Genomic DNA, 17,417 nt, shown 5'->3' on the forward strand with positions numbered 1-17,417 from the left:
CCTACATTAAAAGAGCATTGTCTTTGTCATTCTTATGCACCTCATTAAATCTGAACCTGTGCTTTAATTTTACAATTTCTTGTCTCATCCCCTTTTAAGTATTCTTCTTCCTTTCTCAGTTGTAGTGGGGCATTCTTTAGTTTATTTTAAAGTCTTTTCTTGTAGAACTGTAACTGGACCCCTCCCTACCTGACCCTTCCTCTTCCTCTTGCATCTCCCTGTGAAACAAGGCAACTTTTCACCTATAAACCAAGAAAAGTTAGCCAGGAGCATTTGGCAGTCTCACTTTCTTTTCAGTCAAAAGGTTATGACAAACACTCTGTTTTCTACAGAAAGCACACATTTTTCATATACTTTAAAAATTTCACTTACTCAAGGATCTGACTTCTGTCCAGAAAAAGAATTCGGACAAATTTTTCAACCAGCCTTTATTTTTCTTCATCAGGATTTTATTTTCTGCTCCACCATTTCTCTTTCTATAGCCTCTTGAGCAAAATAAGATACCTATAAACATTTGAGTACTAGATGAACTTTCCAACCTGTGGTATTTAGGTGGATTAAAAATAAGGTGAAATAAGTTTGCCAGTGCCCTATTTTTGACAACTATGGCCTAGACGCTTACTTTATAGGTCAGTAAAAGCCTTATTATATGTTTGTAGAGCCAGCAGAAAAAGCTGGCTTTCCTCATAGCCTGAACCAGCGCCATCCTGAAGCTCTCTGAAGTCACTGAGATAAAGACCAGGCCCTGAGAGAGAGCACGAAAAATGCGCTAAATGCACAGCTCTGGCCCTTGGATACATCAACATCATTTGAAGCAAGTGCTGGAGGTTAAAAATAGGACCCTGCGCCTCCATCCAGACCACACCAGACAGCTCAGCGTTGCTGTAAATGCTGCTATCAAGGATGAATTCTGGTGCATCTCCTTCACATCAGAGCATACAATACCTGTGTCCAAAGCCCAGCCAGCCAAGGCCATTTGAGAAACATGCCAGGCTGGGGAATGAGGAAATGCTGTATGGCTTTTTCCTCATAAAAAAGAGGGCAAGATTCCTCCACCAAGAAGTCTCACCACCTCTGCCTGTGGGCTGCCAAAAGTTATCTATATATGCAAATATTTTTAGGTCACTTCCTTCTAGCTGGTACCTAAAAACCAGAGGTTTGATCACTGCATGGGATACGCCTGTAATATTTGCAGGGTATTGTGTAGTTTTTTGTCTGTCTTTCTTTATCTTGCCTGAACAGCCTAATCTGGTTTCACCATGTTTCTTTCCCCATCCTGGGCTTTTGGGCTTTTTCTCTCTCACAGGGTATTGTTGCTGAGGGGAGCTGGGAGACAATCAAGTTGGAGAATATAACCCAAACTCGGGAAATGCATGTAGTCTGTTTTACACAGACTTATTCCCTGGGAGAAGAGTGGTGCCTAGTCAGTAAAAAGAGTTTCTAGGGTATGCAAGATGAAAAGAATTTCTCTATAAGAAGATTTCTGGTAATTTAATTACTACTAACTACCATCCAGTGCTGCTAGCGGAAATGGCTGCAGTTTTCAGCTAACTTGCTGTGAAGGCTGTATGGGGCATGAGGGTAAATGTAATATATTCTGCCTTAGTGATTAGCATTTGTGTTCAGCTCTGCAGCCTTTAATGGGAGCTCTGTGGCTGTGTGCTCTCTGGTAGCACTGGTTTCCATGACAGCTTCTGTGTCAACTATTTTTCACACATGCTTTATGACTTATTGTACTGCATGTGTTGTTTAGTTTCACAGCCTGTGCTACAGTTTTCAGGAAACCTGTGGCTCTTTAACATCTACATTCAAGAAGCAATTGCCTGCTGGAATGAGAGAACAATGAGCAACACATATAGTAAAGGTGGGGAAAGCACACTGGTATGTTAAAAATTTGGATTTGTCACATCAAAATACAGCTGGCAGGAGTGACAGGCTCAGGAACATCTGTGAGACCTTGGACTCGAAGAAGCTGGTTGTTAGTGATGTTTTTTTGTCACTTTGTGAACTCGGCAGCATTAGATTTTCAATCTCTGTCACATTTTCCAAACGTCTTGTCAAGTCCTGCCTGAGGGCTCTTTCTCATGTGCATGCCTGCTTTGTTCCCATGCACCATCCGTCCTGTATGAAAAGCTTCTCACTTGTGCCAAAAAGACATTTCTAAAAATATCAAGGGAGAACTGTGCCAATCTGGGCACTTCTATGTATGCCTGTGCTGGGTCAGTCTTGCTACCCCAGCTGAGTTCTCACCATGTCCGTGTTGGTGAACCCTCTTCTAGGAGCTGGAAGGTGTCCGGCCTTGTTCTTCTCTGCCCCTCACCCCATCATATGGGCAGCTTGGGAGGAACAGTGGCTGCAGCTTCTTTTGGGGAGTTCCCTTGCTGAGAGCCTCCCACTGTGAACCCACAGCCGATGGGGCGGGTAGGAGCATCTGGCTGTATCTCTGGCTGAGGCTTCATTGGAGGTTGCCTGTGTCTGAGCAGGGTGCAGGCTACTCTGCCTCGGCACAGCTGAGAGCACTGGTAAGTTGCTTTCTGAGAAGGATGTACCAGAGGACAGAGGGTGATGAGAATTTGCCTGAACAGAATCTGAGGAAAGTAAAAAGGAAAGTCTGCAATGATGCATTGAACCTGGGGTGGGTGTACGTGCTCTGCCTGAAATAGAGCAGCCAGAATTGGAAACGGTCCTTTGGCCAAGTCCCTCAGAAAGGAGCTTTGCAAAGCAGCATGGTGTGCTTGCCATGGGGCGGTAGTGGCCCTTGCTGAGTTGGAAAGGAAAGCCTGCCTCTGCCTGCTGCCTCCCTCTGAGTAACGCCCGACAATTAATGCTGTGGCAGGAAATAGGTGGGAGATTAACAAAGGGTTTGTTGCGGAGCAGATTGTGTGGGCCTCATCAAAAGGAGCTGTAATTCCCATCCAGTCTGATTAGTTCTGTCGTGGACTAGCCCTGTTACTTGCTTCCCCTTTCAAATAAGGTTAACACCTTCAAAAATTCGGAACTTGCTAGAGACCTGGAGTCTGCTGCAGACAGTGGTTTCCACCTCCCCTGGGGGTTTCTGTACAGTCTTAGAAGTTGGCAGGATTCAAGGGTGGAAGGGATCCTGGTCTTTAGACTGAGAGGGGGACAGAAAGAGAACTTGACAGAGAGCAGCATTCCAGCCTGGGATGGGCTCCTTTGTCATCTGCCCAGGTACCTGTCAGATTGTGCAGTCCCTGGGAGACAATGTTAAAAAATTAAAAGCTTTCTAGTGTCTGAAGATCAGCAGAGCCTGCTGCAGGAACTTTTGTATACCTGACTAACCTCAGATAATTTAAAGAAGTAGAGGCTGCAACATAAAACACTTAAAACCCAAGAGCCAGTTGAGAACTGTTTCACACTCAAAGCTGTGTCCCGTTCCCTGGCATTGATGAAACCTCAGTTTTGTGTTCCCCAACTCCCACACTGCCAGACTTGCTGCTGGCCTAGCTCCAGAGGAGAGATGCAGTCTGTGACAACTGTTAGTGGTTAAACATGGTCATTGAGAGGTCCTGGGTCTTCTAGGGACCCAGCATGCACCTCATCCTGGCCCTGACTCTACCAGGCACCCGTGCCCTCCTGATGAAACTTTTGTCCCAGGTTTGGAGAGTCTGTGGGTAAAAGGAGTCCCATGGACACTGGAATGTGCTTAACTTGTGCTAAAGCCTCTTAAAATGCAGTGTGTGTGCCCTGGCAGCTTGTAACCTGGAGGTTATATCCTGACATGCTGGGGGCAAGGTCTAACGCCTTCTCTTCTTGGGGCATCTGGCAAGGTGCTGCCCCATGTGAGTGCTGGGGTAGGATGAGGAGGGGGGTACTACCAGCAGTACTGTTGGAAAAACATAGGATTACCTCAAAACCTACTTGCACAAGATGCACAGGACTGAGAAAATAGGACAGACATCTCAGAAAGGAGTGGTGTGCTGGGGGTCTGTGGCTTTGGGGCAAAGCAGCATCATGAGGTGGAGTATGGTGGAAAAGAGGGGTGAGACCAGGGGGGCAGGGACTGCTGGTGGGAACATGTGTGGGGGCTGTGTGGAAGCACTGGGCAAAGCAGGGTGGGCCGGTGCATGTGGTGGGTTTCTGAGTGGGAGCAAACTGGGATGAAGCGCTCACAAGAGCTGCACTGAAGTCAGCTGGTAGCTGGGTGGGAACGCAGGCTGTGCTGAGGCACGGCAGCGCAGTGGCTGTGGGGCAGGACAGTCTGTGAGCCTGGTGGGCTGCAGGTCTGCAAGGAGCAGCTTGTGGAAACAGTGTGGGAACAGGCTTGTGGCCTCAGAGTCCTTCTACTTAGTTTCACTGTCCTATCCTTGGGGCAGTTGGCATTGCAGTCACAGGCTATATGTGGCAGACCCCTCTGGACAGCTGGACCAAAGAAGCTCTATTGACCATCTCTGCGCTCAGGCTGGGACCCCAAAACCATGTGTGGCTGCAGCTCCACCCAGAGTGAGCTGTTTATTTTTGAAGCAGCTGGGAGATGCTGTGAGAGAGGTGGGTAAAGTTCAGCTGGGATTATTTTTAATACCCTGTGTCTAGAGGGAAATGTAAAGTTCCATTTTCTTAGAGCTGCTTTTTCCTTCCCAAATGTGTCTGCTTACATTGCGTGAAGTCCCTGCCATTTTTTATACCTGCCCATCCATTTCCACTCTCCCCTTTTGGCTGCCCCTTAAAATGCTCAGTTTGGGACCAAGACCCGGTGGCAGGTGATGCACTGTGCCTGAACAGCAGAAGGACCCAGCCCCGCTCCCCTCCATACTCTTGTGAGCTATCTTTATGGCTTTTTCTCCATCTCCTGCACAGGATGAAATCTACCTTACAGCAGGCAATTCATCATCATACTTGGTGACAACACGAAGCTCTCCTGTTGAGGTATCTGAGTGTGTCCCCTGGCTGAGATACTACTTTACACAAAGCTTGGGGAATTAAACTGTATTACTGTGTTTATACTGGGCTGTAGCTTTGCTCTGGACCCTCTTCCAGGCTCCAGAGTGAGTCAGTAAGTGTGGAGTCAGCAAGCAGGCTAGGCTGAACGGTGGAGGATCTACACTCCCCTCCTCATTCTGCCTCTAGCCTGCATGGGACTTGGTTTGGCTCACTTTGGCTACTCTTGGTCTTTGGTTCCCCAACCGTGAAGTGAGGCTGGCAATACTGCCCTGCTTCTCAGGAATGCTGGGGAGGTGAAGGCATTAATGTTGTGTTGCTTGCTATCGCTTGCTATACTTACTCTTAAGGGAAGCCAAGTAAATAGTAGTTATGTGTTGATGAACGGCCAGATTTTCTCCTCACTCACACCTCCACCTTCTGAAACCACTTGGATGTCACCACAGCCTGATATTTGTAAGCACTTGAGTGTGTGTGTACGTGTGTGCATATGTGTGACACTACAGCATCTCTCTTACCAGATTCAAAACAGATGTTGAGATGACAATTTGATCCCCTTCTGCTCTGGCTGAGCTGAGTGGGTGGAATCTGGGCTATAGCTCACAGCGGAGTGTCCGGCCAAGAATCTCCAGGCCTTTCTCTGACATTAACAGGACCCCCTGGAAGTTTGGGAAATGTTGCTATATCAATGTGCAGCTGGCGAAGCCAAAGCACGTGAACCAGAGTGGGCTTGCTCAGCGTAGGTTGAGCTGGAGCCTGTAAGCCTCTCTTTCCTGGCCGGACCACTAGATGGAGATGTCTCTACCGGATTTGTGAAAAACGCAGGTATTTATGAAAATATATTTCCCAGTGGTTTCTCAAGGACCTGCCAGGGAAAGTGCAGACATTCTTCCCACTGATTTCACAATGAGTCAGTTCTGGGCAGTAGTATGGGAAGGGGCTTCTTCGTTTAGTAACAGGGTATGAATTGCAGCTTTAGAATTGCTCATTTTGAGCCATCTCAGTTTACTCCCTCCCATGCTGGGAAGTACAGCATAGTGGTTCAGAGATCCCAAACATTTTTCTGTCTACTGCACAAGGATGCGCTGCCAGCTCTGCAAATCACATGGAGCCCAGAGGTGACCACACTTGCAACAGCGCTTTGTGCAGCTCTAACTCTGTGGCACAGTAATGGTGATATCCCTAAGGTCCAGAGCAGCTCGTTTTCAACTGCCTCCACCCTGCATCTGGCAGCTTGCTTCACTCAGCCTCAGCACCAAGGATCATAAATATGGATTAGTTTCTGCCCAGATATTTAATTTTGCTTAGACAAGAATTCTTCAGTTGGGGGGGGGGGGGCGGGGAAGAAAGGCAAATATTGCTCTGTGACTTCAGCTGTGCCTGGTGGCTTTTATATCTCACTACTTCAATATACATCTGACCTTACTTGCCTCTGCTCTCTGGATTTGTTCTTCAAGTAGAAGGATATTAATGACTTTGACTTCAATCCAGTTCTCCCTTCCCTCTTTCCCTCCTTTTTCCCAAGTCCTGACAATGAAGTCAGACATAAACTGTGAATCAGTGTCCAGTTACACGCTGGTATGTCTGTCCCTAGTGCTCTGCAGAGCTTCAGGCTGAGATGGTTGAGGTTGTTCTGAGTCACTGCAAGAGGATCTGCAGCTCTGATCCTTTGAGGTGCAAATGATGGAGGTGCTCTGCCTCTTGAAGCCCAACAGTAAGCAATGGCACAGGTGCAAATTCTGTCCTTAGAGAAGGTGAATCTTCGGTGCACTGAATCACAGATGTTAGAAAGAGAGGATGCAGGTTAGCAAATCCCCCCAGCTGCTGGCCTGTGGCATGCTGGTGCCCAGTTCTGAGAACTGCTAATCCCGCAGAGGAGGAATTGTAAAGAGGGTATGGCTTGCGATACTTGTTTCAGTTACACACCCAGTAGCTACATCTTACTTCACAGAAACTAGGAAAACAAAATGTATTGCTCTAAAAGCTCAAATCTCAGAGTTTTATATGCTAAGTAAAACATGTGTTGTCCTTTGCAGTACAGAAGCCCTAGGACACACAGTTTTGCTGTCCTGCAGTTCTGATCTCATCCAGTTCAGGGTGCAGGCATACACACGTGCCCACCACCAGATTCGGCACAGCCCACTCACTGGTATGAAATGACAGACTATGAATAAATAAAGGAAACTTTATATATATATGTATGTATATGTAAAAGGAGGGTGCTGTTTTAGGGAATAAAAACTTTCAGGAAAGTGTTTGGGGTTTAAGTTTAGTTTTGCTCTTAAGGCAGGGGGAGGCTTCTGTAGAAGTGATGCCTGAGAGCAGGGGCTGTACAGCCCATTTCCCTAGCTGGAGGAAAACGAGTGTTAGTGGCAGCACATGAAACATCCCACAGGTTTCAGTCACTGCCAGCATGGAGCTTGCTTTCACTGATGCATGTCAGCTGGAGATCCTTTAAAGTCACTGATGTATCTGGATGTGATGGAGATCCTAACATCAAATCTTCTTCCCTACTGGTTATCTTTTGCTGTATTCTCATGAAGGGATGAATTTGCCAAAGGGGAAGATATGGCTCAAGGGGCTGCAGCTCTCCTCCACCTAGCTCTCCTGATTAATCCAATGCTCATAGTGGAACACCAGTCATACAAGTGGCATACCTTCCCCATGTCTAACTAAATATAGAACACATGCTCAAAATGTCTATACTTCTCCTTTCTTGGAAATGGCGTGTAATTCACAGCCTTAAAATACTAGCTGGAAAGTTGTAAGTTGTCTTTTTTTCCTTCCTTTTTTTCTTTCCTGTTGACAATGCCCATTGGCAAAAGTCCATCAAATAACAGATGAGGTGGTGAATGCAGCTGGAGTTCAGCTCTAGGACTGAAGTTCCCCCGTGTTTGCCTTTGGGTCCTAGGGATAAATGCATGTCTTTAGGAGGAGTAATATTCTATAGAAGGAGTAATATCTCCGCAGCTTCTGAGGGATCTCAAAGTGCTTTGAAGCCTGGAAATAAAACTATTATGTTCAGGAATTACTTTTGCCACTGTTGAAATGCAGCCCTACCTCTGGGACACAGCAGGGCAGCTTATTTACTGTCAAGGTTGTGCAGCAAAGCAGGGAATGAAGGGAACTGAATCACCAGCAGGAATGTGGAAGGGGCTAGACAGCACTTTCCACATCATTATGTGGCCAGGATATCAGTGTTGGTGTCATGCTACTCACACATATCAAAAGATCACGGATAGCAGAACTACTTAAGACTTTATTGGCCAAAAGAAGGTACTTGAAGTGGCACATGTCTTCTAATGTTGAGCAGAATCTTGTAGGTCTGAAGAGGGATGAGGTTTTGCTCTTGATTTGTGTTGGACTTGGGGCACTTCACCTTTGCAAGAACAGTGATTTAGAAATTATTTGGGAAAACACACTCACTGTTATATCACCCTCCTCAGATCCCTGCACATCCGTGTTGTGCATTTCCAGAAATGGGGTCACTTGGGAGGTATGAACAGATGTGAACACACAGTGGTCCTGCTGCAGCAAGGCCATAGATTTTTTTAATTCTCTTCTCTTAGTTTCTAAATAGGACTTTCCAAAATACCATCAAATTCTGAGTTACAGTTAATCTCCTTAAATCTCCTTGTATTGAGCTCAAAGTCTAGGGACAAGGTGTACTAGAACCTCACAGTAGAGTACACCCCTAAAGTCGTGTCCATTAAGGCGAAATTAATCACCACAGAAAAAGCCTTTGAGACTGAGGCTTTAAAAGTGAGGAAGGAATCATGGTCAGACCAGTAGAAGAGAGGGACTGGAGCCCTGAATTCAGTGCTCAGCTTTGCTACTGGCCTCTGAGGTGGCCTTGGGCAAGTACCTGTCTTTCACTGTGCCTCATGTTGTTGTTGTTCCCCCCCCCCCCCCCCCCCCCCCCCCCCCCCAAATACCACTGACTTCATCTCTAAAATGTTTTGAGCTTGGGGTATGATCTGAGTGTTACTATTCACTCTCTGGTGGCACCGGACCTTCAGAACAATCTCTTAATATAAACACCCACCTCATCAAGTTGAAGAGAAACTCTCTCACTGTTTTCCCACTGGGCAATAAACCGTTACACTTGTTGGGTTTAAAGGTAAAAATTAATGATTTCCTTCCTGTTCTGAAGGAGGTTCTACTTCCGGAATCTGGGAAATTCTTTCCTTAAACATTCCATGTAAATATAATTCTTTTAAAAAATAATACACATGACTTAAGTCATCCTAAGCACAATGGTTATTGTATATAAAAGAATTGGGGCAGTATTTTATAACTAGGTAAGTGCTATATTTAAGAAACTGAATAAATCACATTCAAATTTGCTGATGTTAAAAATGTCAGGTGCCCCCAGGGAAGGTGAAGAGGGTGTGCTGAGGGCAACAAGTGACTGAGGACCAGTCTCACAGAAGTATTGCTATACAATATGGAATACATTTTATTAAAAAATAATAAAAAATTGAACATTGTTTCATTGTTTCCTGCACTGGCTATCCCAAAGACTTATATTGTCCTGATCTGTACTTTAGTCCCAAAGGACTTTCAAAGATCCTTCATAGGAAGCAAACTTTTACTTATTGTTTGCAGTATTATGGAGGGCATTTGGGGTGTGGGAAGGACATTGCTGGTAGTAGATTTTCGGGAAGCTCCACCTGGCCATTCTGGCCTCTTTGGTGGGGAAGTCCTTTTTCTTTTGAAAGCCTGGGCACCTTATATAAGAAGTCAGCATGGCAAAGCCCCAGGGGTTGTCAAAGTTGTAGTATAATGTGTAAATCCTGATGAGAGACTACACTGTGGGAGCCTGGTTCCCGCTTCGGAGTGAGTCAGGGCTGTTTCTCCTTGAGAAAGCAACCAGATCTAGCCTAGAAAAGTGACAATTAAGACCAAAAGTCAAATGTCTGTGTGAGGAGGGGAGTGTTTCATGAGTCTCCAGGGGCCCTTCAGCTCTGACCTGTTGTGGATATGTGTGGTGCAGACATTGGTTGTGCAGACTAGCTCTGTGGCACAAGTTAGTCTGAAACCTTGTGGTTTTGTTTCTGGAGAGCTATACAATCACTGATGTTGGCTGCGATGGCTGAAGTTATTTCAGCACTTTCTATGAACAAAAGGGTCTCAATGGAACTAGATGGTAACTCCCAAAGGACCCATGACTGTGTGACTTTGCAGTGGTGTGGCACAGGACTACTCATACTGCTGGGCTGCCAACCAGAGCCTGAGAGGAGCTAAGGGGATTGTCAATTGTCAAACCCCAGGTGAGTGTCTCCATTAGCAACTGAAATGCTGTGGCATGTCTTCTGGTGGTGTGAATGACCCCACTGTGTGAGCCCAAAGCATGCCACAGGCTTTGTACTGCCTACAGAAGATAGAGCCTTTGCTTGAAACTTTGTACCTGTAGCTCTAGAACACACCATTGTCTGAAAGTTATGCTGGAAACAAGGTACCCAACTTTCCTTTCAGCTTGAACGTCCCAGCCCAGTAATTTCCGTGCACTTGAACTATGTAAAATAGTATTTGGTGCCAGAACTGGCTCTGTCCTGTCCCGTTCAGCTTATGTGTCTCTCACTGTGTCTCAGAGGTGTGCATGCATGCCATCCAGTGCAGCTTAAAAGACTCGTCCTTACCGAGATGCTTTGGTTTTATTTCAATTTCTAATCTATCAGCTGCAAAAACAGTGTTTAGGATTGTAATCATAAAGCATCAGTGGAATTAGGTTGTTAGAAACAATCCATTCTTTAAATAGAAAGCCCACACTCATCTGATATGCAGTTGACATCACTTCTTAAAAGGATGGACTTTGACCCAAAATTAAGACCAAGACTAGGGCATATGAAACTTTCCGTTGGAGTGAGTCCAACCTAGGCTGTAACCAAATCTGAAATATGTTTTTGCGCAAGTAACTCTTACTCACCCAAGGAGCTCTGTTCACTTCAGTGGCATTGCTAATGTGATTATGGGCTGCAAAATTGAGTGTTATGTATAGGATTTGTAATTTGTGGAGGGAGGCCCCTGGAAAAATTTCTTCTTATTCAACTTCAATTAAGTCTGGCAAGACCCTTTTGCTTCAGTAAGAAGGCAAGAACACAGATGGAATTTGTGAAATAATCAAGCTTCGATAAGAAGACCAGACCACAGAGGGAATTGGTGAAATAATTATGGGCAATCCCTACCACACATCGTTGCATATTAACAACACATTACTACATGCATCGCTAATCTTTGGGTGGCAGGCTGGAGAGGGGCCTGGAAAAAACAATCAGGGATTTCAATTAAGAGGTGCTTAGCATGGGGAAAATAATAGTTCTTCAGCTTATGTAATAATAAGCAGACATTTTGTTGAGTTAAGATTGATAGATGTTTTATGCCTTAGGATCTATAATTCTTTAGCATTTCCAGGCAATTAGTACCTCTACTGTAAATCATAGCAAAATTACTCAGATAACCCTAGCAGCTGGTTGTAAGAGAGGACCCACTCCAGGCTGCAGCAGCAGCAGCAGAGATGCCCAGCGCTGCATCTCTCCCCTGCAGCTGCCTCCTGCACAGCATTAGCATTAACTGTTTGCTGGAAGACACAAGGCAAGGAGAGTGTCTGTGGCACTTCTCTGAGCCACCAGGTGCCCTTCCTGGCAGCATGTTCAAGGCCTGGTCTGCTAGTGCTTGCTCTTCTTCCAACTCAAGCACTGCTGAGCTGTCTGCTGGGTGACCCTGGCCTCCGAGCAAAGCTGAAGAGCTTGGGGTGTTGAGTCACAGGCACCCATGGGTGCAGCCGGAATGGGTGGTAAAATTGCTGTTCTCAGCTCTTTGTCTCATCCCTCTCCTGAAGGTTGTTACCAGCACATCTGGAAAAGCCTTTAAAACACGAGGAAGTGAAGTATTGTAGTTCAGGAACAGTTTCATGAGCAGTTAAGCCAGTGGCAGCATCCTCTTGAGAGAATGAAGTGTAGAAAGATGGGGAAGGGTAACCCAATCAGCCAACCCAACTCGTCTGCTGCTGCTTGTGAGCAAGGTCTCCTAGCTCTCACCACAGGCATTTGGGATAGTCGGGGCTATAAAGACATCTCACTAAGGTTACTTTCTGCACACTTAACCTCAGCTGGCAAAACATCTAGGGGCTGTGGGTATATATAAGTGCATCCTCTAAGGGTAGGTTGGTTGGAATGAAGGTGGTTAGGAACCCACAGCACATGTTTTGCATTGTGAATCATTAGGTCAAGGCACTGGCTGTATTTTTTGGAGTTAAAAGCAAGATTTTGCTTAGTGTTGAGGACATCTACAGTAGTTCTATTTTGGCATAAACTGCAAATGACCAGACTCTTTCCTCCTTCTCCCAATCCCCTGCCTGACTGTAGCGTTCAGTGACTAAGCCACAGGAATCTCACTAGACAAATCTTGGAGACCAAAGTCTGGGAAAGGCAAAGAACCTGGAGTGTTAGTCTTCAAAAACTGATTAAATCTACAGAAGTGTTTGTTTTTAGACAGATTTGGCATGGATCTGTTGTATGCCAAATCACACTGGAATCTGCTTCCCTGAGTTGCCTCTCTGCAAGTGGGTATGGATATGAGTGAAGGGGGAAGGTTCATGAGAAATTGCATAATGACGTGGACATTTGTGATCACATGGCAAGTCTGCCTCCTGAAGGTCCAACACGAAAACTATGACACTGAATTGTCTCTTGCCTATTAATACAGAAGTGCCATTCTTTCCTGTTGCAGTTCAGCTTTACAGGTGTCTGACCTGGGGCAATCTTGATTCAAATTGCCAGGATATAGATTTCACATGAGAATGTAGCTCTAAAAAAGTATTGACTTAAAGGCAGTGGTGAAAGTGAATTAAAATGGCATTCTTACACAAACACAACAGAACAGCCCATGGTACTTTTCATTCTCATCTTCTGTTTGCTTAGGATAATAAGAATATTATGGAGGGCAGATTGTCTCCCCATCATCATATTGTGTCTGCGTTTCTGTTGTAAACCCCATTTTGACCTTCCCTTTCTGAGGCTGTAGTTTCATGAGAGCTGGATTAAGTTGCCCTGGCTTCCTGCCACTCTTTTCTGCCCTCAGCATGTCTTCCTTCTTCCTTTCCTTTGTACCAGCACAGCTCTTTGGATATCCCTGTGGAGGAGCAGATTGGGGAACTGATCAGGATTAAACATTATGTAATTTTTCCTGGGCTAAAAACCTCCTCTCTGCTTTCACCAAAGCTTTCCTCTGTCCAAGTTCAACATCTTGGATAGATGCTGTGCAAAAATTTGATGTTTTCACTCAAGGGAAATCCTCATATATCACTATTAGTTTACATTCCAAGTTGGGAGAAAGAGACCAGATAAGTCATTTGTTTCCCACAGAAAGTACCATTAGGAAAAATGTGGAATCAAAAATTTCCAACCGGATGAGGGGTGCAGCATGCAAAGCATTCAGGTGTGCTGCACCCTGCTTCATGCAACAGCCGGGAGGCACCTGGCCAAAGGCAAAGGAGCATTAAAAGTGACTTGAAGCAGAATGTTTCTTCTCCGCTGGCCAACACAAAATGTTTTGATTTCAGTTTAAGGAGCCCAAAATGGAGTAGTCAGCTCTCAGTTAACAGTGGGTGGATTATCTGTGTTGAAAAAGAACCTTTTTTTAACATTGTATCATATGAACAGCTGGATCTGGAAATGAAGTTTGTGGCTTTTACTTGGCCACGGAGAAGCTTTGCTGCCATGAAATACATTGGTGTGCTTAACTGCAAAATTGTTCAATCTGTCTTCTGATAACCTACAATTGTAGTGCTTTTTGCAGCAGTGCTAAGTATCATGGTATCTGTTTACTCTTTTTTTAAAGCCCCACCTATGGGAATGGGGTCACTAAAAGAAAATAAGCCATGATAATATGTCAATAGAATACAAGGGGAACACCAAACCAGGAACTTAAATATTTCTGTCAGAAGAAAAATGAATATTTAATTCTTTTTTAAGTGTTCTGGTTTTTGGAGGGTGGAGCAGAAGGTATATTTCAGGCTGATTTTGATCATCGGAGATATCAGTAATAGTTCGTGATCCAAGGAGGACAATGTCACTTATCAACTAGCTGAATAAAGGTCCAGATATACACAGACATTTGTGTGCAATAGTACAGCAGTACATGTCAGCTCAACTGTAGGGACTGTGTGTGTGTCTTTAGTCCTAAAGTGGAAAATGTGATATCATTTCAGTTAGCTTAGCCCCCAGAGAAAGAGGATATTGAGCTAAAATTAACAGATTCGTAACTCATGGCCAGAAGGGACCATTATGATAATCGATCTGACCTCATGCATAACAAAGGTCACAGAAACTCACCCAGAAATTCCTTCAACTAGGCTATAAATTGTACCTTTTTTTTTTTTTTTTTTTTTTGTTAAACATATGCACTCTTTAAATAAAGACTTAATGTGATGAAGAATTTACCATGTTCAGTTTTTGCTACTTGGATATCCCTCTGGTAAAGTCTGCAAACTCTTAACAGAAGAATTAAGTTTATTTATATGCTGCTTTTGACTTTTTTTTTTTAAAGTGAAAATTCAGACAAAAATATTAAGCACTGCTTTTCATTTTTATTTATGGGACATAAAATATTTTTGCCTAGTACTGGAAACGTATATGATTGCATCATGCCTGCATCAAGCAAATGTTTTTGCTGTGGTTGATGGTAGAGCCATAGCAGATTTACAGTGGCCAAGTTTGATATTAAGATAAAAGTGTAATAACTGTAGGCTTATGAAGGCCCTGGTGGCTAATATGGCCTCAATGAGTGAATTTCTGAGCCAGTTCATGGGAACCTTGTAATGAAATTGGCTGGAAGAGGAGAGTGAAACTCAGAAAGAAATCACCCTTTCTGGGGAAGTCAGGTTCACATGCCAAAGGTAAACCTGTGCTATCAGTGGGCACAAGTATGTTGTAAAATAAATAAGTGAAGGTTGTAAAAGTGTAAGAAGTCACAAATTGTAAAAAAGTAGTGAAACAAAACGGAGCAGTTTACAAATAGAAATAGGTAGCTCTGGTTTTGTGTGTAGTTATCCACCTATTTCATGGCACATGAGGCCAAATGTGCATCAACCAGGTCCATGCTACTGCATCAGAGGTGAATCTCATCAGTAGTTTTTATCGTCACAACAATCTCTGGGCTTTGAAGATTTTTTCACCAAAAACCCCAGAACCCCCAAACCCAATCCCAAACCAAACCCCAAAGTTAATTGTAAAAGGACATTGTTGACAGGATGGCATCACTGCTGCTGGACCAACGTCCAGGTCCTGTGGGAAGTGCGTGCCTGAAGCACCGTGATGGCTACACCCACCTGGGTCCTGACTTTTTCGTGGACTCATACTGTGACCTTGGGTGTGGTGGCCAGTCGTTACATGTCTGGGTGCTGCTTTTGTGACAACGCACCTTCTGATTCATACTCTGAGCCCTGGTAGTGACTCGGGCAGCAGTACAGACCTGCCGTGGCAGCTCAGAGCTCAGTGTGCCTTGGGAGCGCAGCGGTAACCCACAGTGATGGCATTTGGCCAGGGTTATGTTGCTGGTTGTTCCTGAGCTGACCAAAGTGGGTTCAGGTCTGTCTTTGTTTCACTGCAGTCACAGAAGAGACTGCAATGTGCCCATGGGCTGAGTGCCTAGCAACATTTCATGGGGCAGGGATAATATTTACAAGATGCTTGTGCCGTGCCTAGCACAATAGAGCTCCACTTTCAGCTGTGGCTGTAGACACAAGCCTAATCTGTATAGTAACAGCTTGGACTATGAATTCACTGGTGTCTGTGAATCAATGCTGAGCAGAGATGGTTTCATCTTCCTGGTGACTTGTCTCCTTTCCTGAGGCTGAGGGGGCAGCAAGGGGCTTAAGTCTCATTTCTGACCACAGGACATCAGCTGTGCTATCTCCCATCCTCTGCAAAATAACATATGCTCTGGAGAATAACCCAATGTTAAACATTGCATCACAGTGCTGGAAGCCTTTTCCCGCTCCCAATTTTATGACCTTAATTAACACAGACCAATCCATAAATCAGATCAACACCAGGAGATAACAATGAATCATGTGGAAGGCAGCTTTAATAGGAGCCTAATCCCCCAAAGAAGTGGACAGTACCGTCATTTTAAGTGTACGTGTGAGGTTGAAAGGGAACAGATGTCCAACTGGGGCTGCTGCCGGCAAGGGTAAGTCTGCAGGGCTGTTGGATTTCCAGAGAAACCTGTTTTGACATCTTAATGGCAAGAGTGTCTGGCAGTGGCCGACAGAGTGGTGATAAATACTGCCTCCCTCTCTGGGTGACTGCCGGGCAAGATGGGGACACTTTCAGGTTCAGCATGTCTGGCAGCATGCCGTCACCACCTCGCTGGGGTGGTGAGCAGGTCGGGGCAACAGGGAAGGAAAGCTGTAGGACCAACTGTCTGGAGAGCATGAGAAACTGAAGGGGAAATGTAGATGGAAAGGAAGAATTTCAGGCTTTCCCACCATGACTTCAATTGGTAACTTGCCAGCAGTCCAGCACAGAGTGCGCACAGAAGAGCAGGGACTGCCTTCTTTAATACAGCTGGGGAATGACAGCAGGAACAGCAGGCCCTAGGACTGGCTGGCCTTTCATGACAAGCTCCAGATGTGGTGGGTAGCTGGTCTTCCTGCAGGGCCTTCCATGACTGTTTCAGCTGGGAGACGCAGCAGCCTATAATTAGGATATCAGGGCTTCTTTGAGTTTCCTGCTCCCAAACTTGAGTTATCTCCTGGTTAATTGCGGTTCTGTTTTGAAAAGTGAGGCAGTGAAAATGAGCCTTGGTTACTGCTGCACAGAAAGCCCAATTCACATACACCCCCTTTACCAGGAAGGAAATATATTCCTTTCCAGCCACCTGCCCTGTGAATCCAGCTGGAATCTGAGAGTCAAGCTAGCTGACGTCTTGCGCAAAAAGATTACCTTAATCTTAATAGACAGCTGTCATGCCAGTGCCTAGGCAGGAATAGACTCCAAGTTGCCTGCTCTTGGGCTAGCTAACTCACTACCAGAATTATGTTACATCCTTGGTTCTGCGGAGCTAAGTGAAGCAGTGGAAATGTATTCTGGAGTGAAATGCTGCAACTGTGGTTTTCCCAAGAGGCAGATCAGATTTTGCAGAGAATCATCACCCCTGTAATGAAAGGTAATTGATGGGCCTGAAGAGGGACCTCAGAGTGTAAATTCGTCCAGTTGTGGGACTATAAGACCCTTCTGTGTGATCTTTCACACAGATGCCTCTGTCCTGCTGAAGAAGAGACCCTGAGGAGCCCTCTCCCTTGTAATCAGCATCTTGGTGCTCTGTTCAGCAGATTTGGAGGGTGTCCAGCTCCTGCTTTTCCTGTAGTCAGTAATGGGCTGTAACTGGGGCAATGGAAAGGAACCTTTATTATGACTGGGGGCTATTCCAGTATTCCACCAGGGCTTTCCCAGTATGCTGCATATCTGCAACATTCAGTGTATTTCCCACCCATAGCTATGCTATTCTTGGGGGAA

Source organism: Falco punctatus (genome assembly GCF_963210335.1).
Source record: "Falco punctatus genome assembly, chromosome: 9".
Taxonomy (NCBI): domain Eukaryota; kingdom Metazoa; phylum Chordata; class Aves; order Falconiformes; family Falconidae; genus Falco; species Falco punctatus.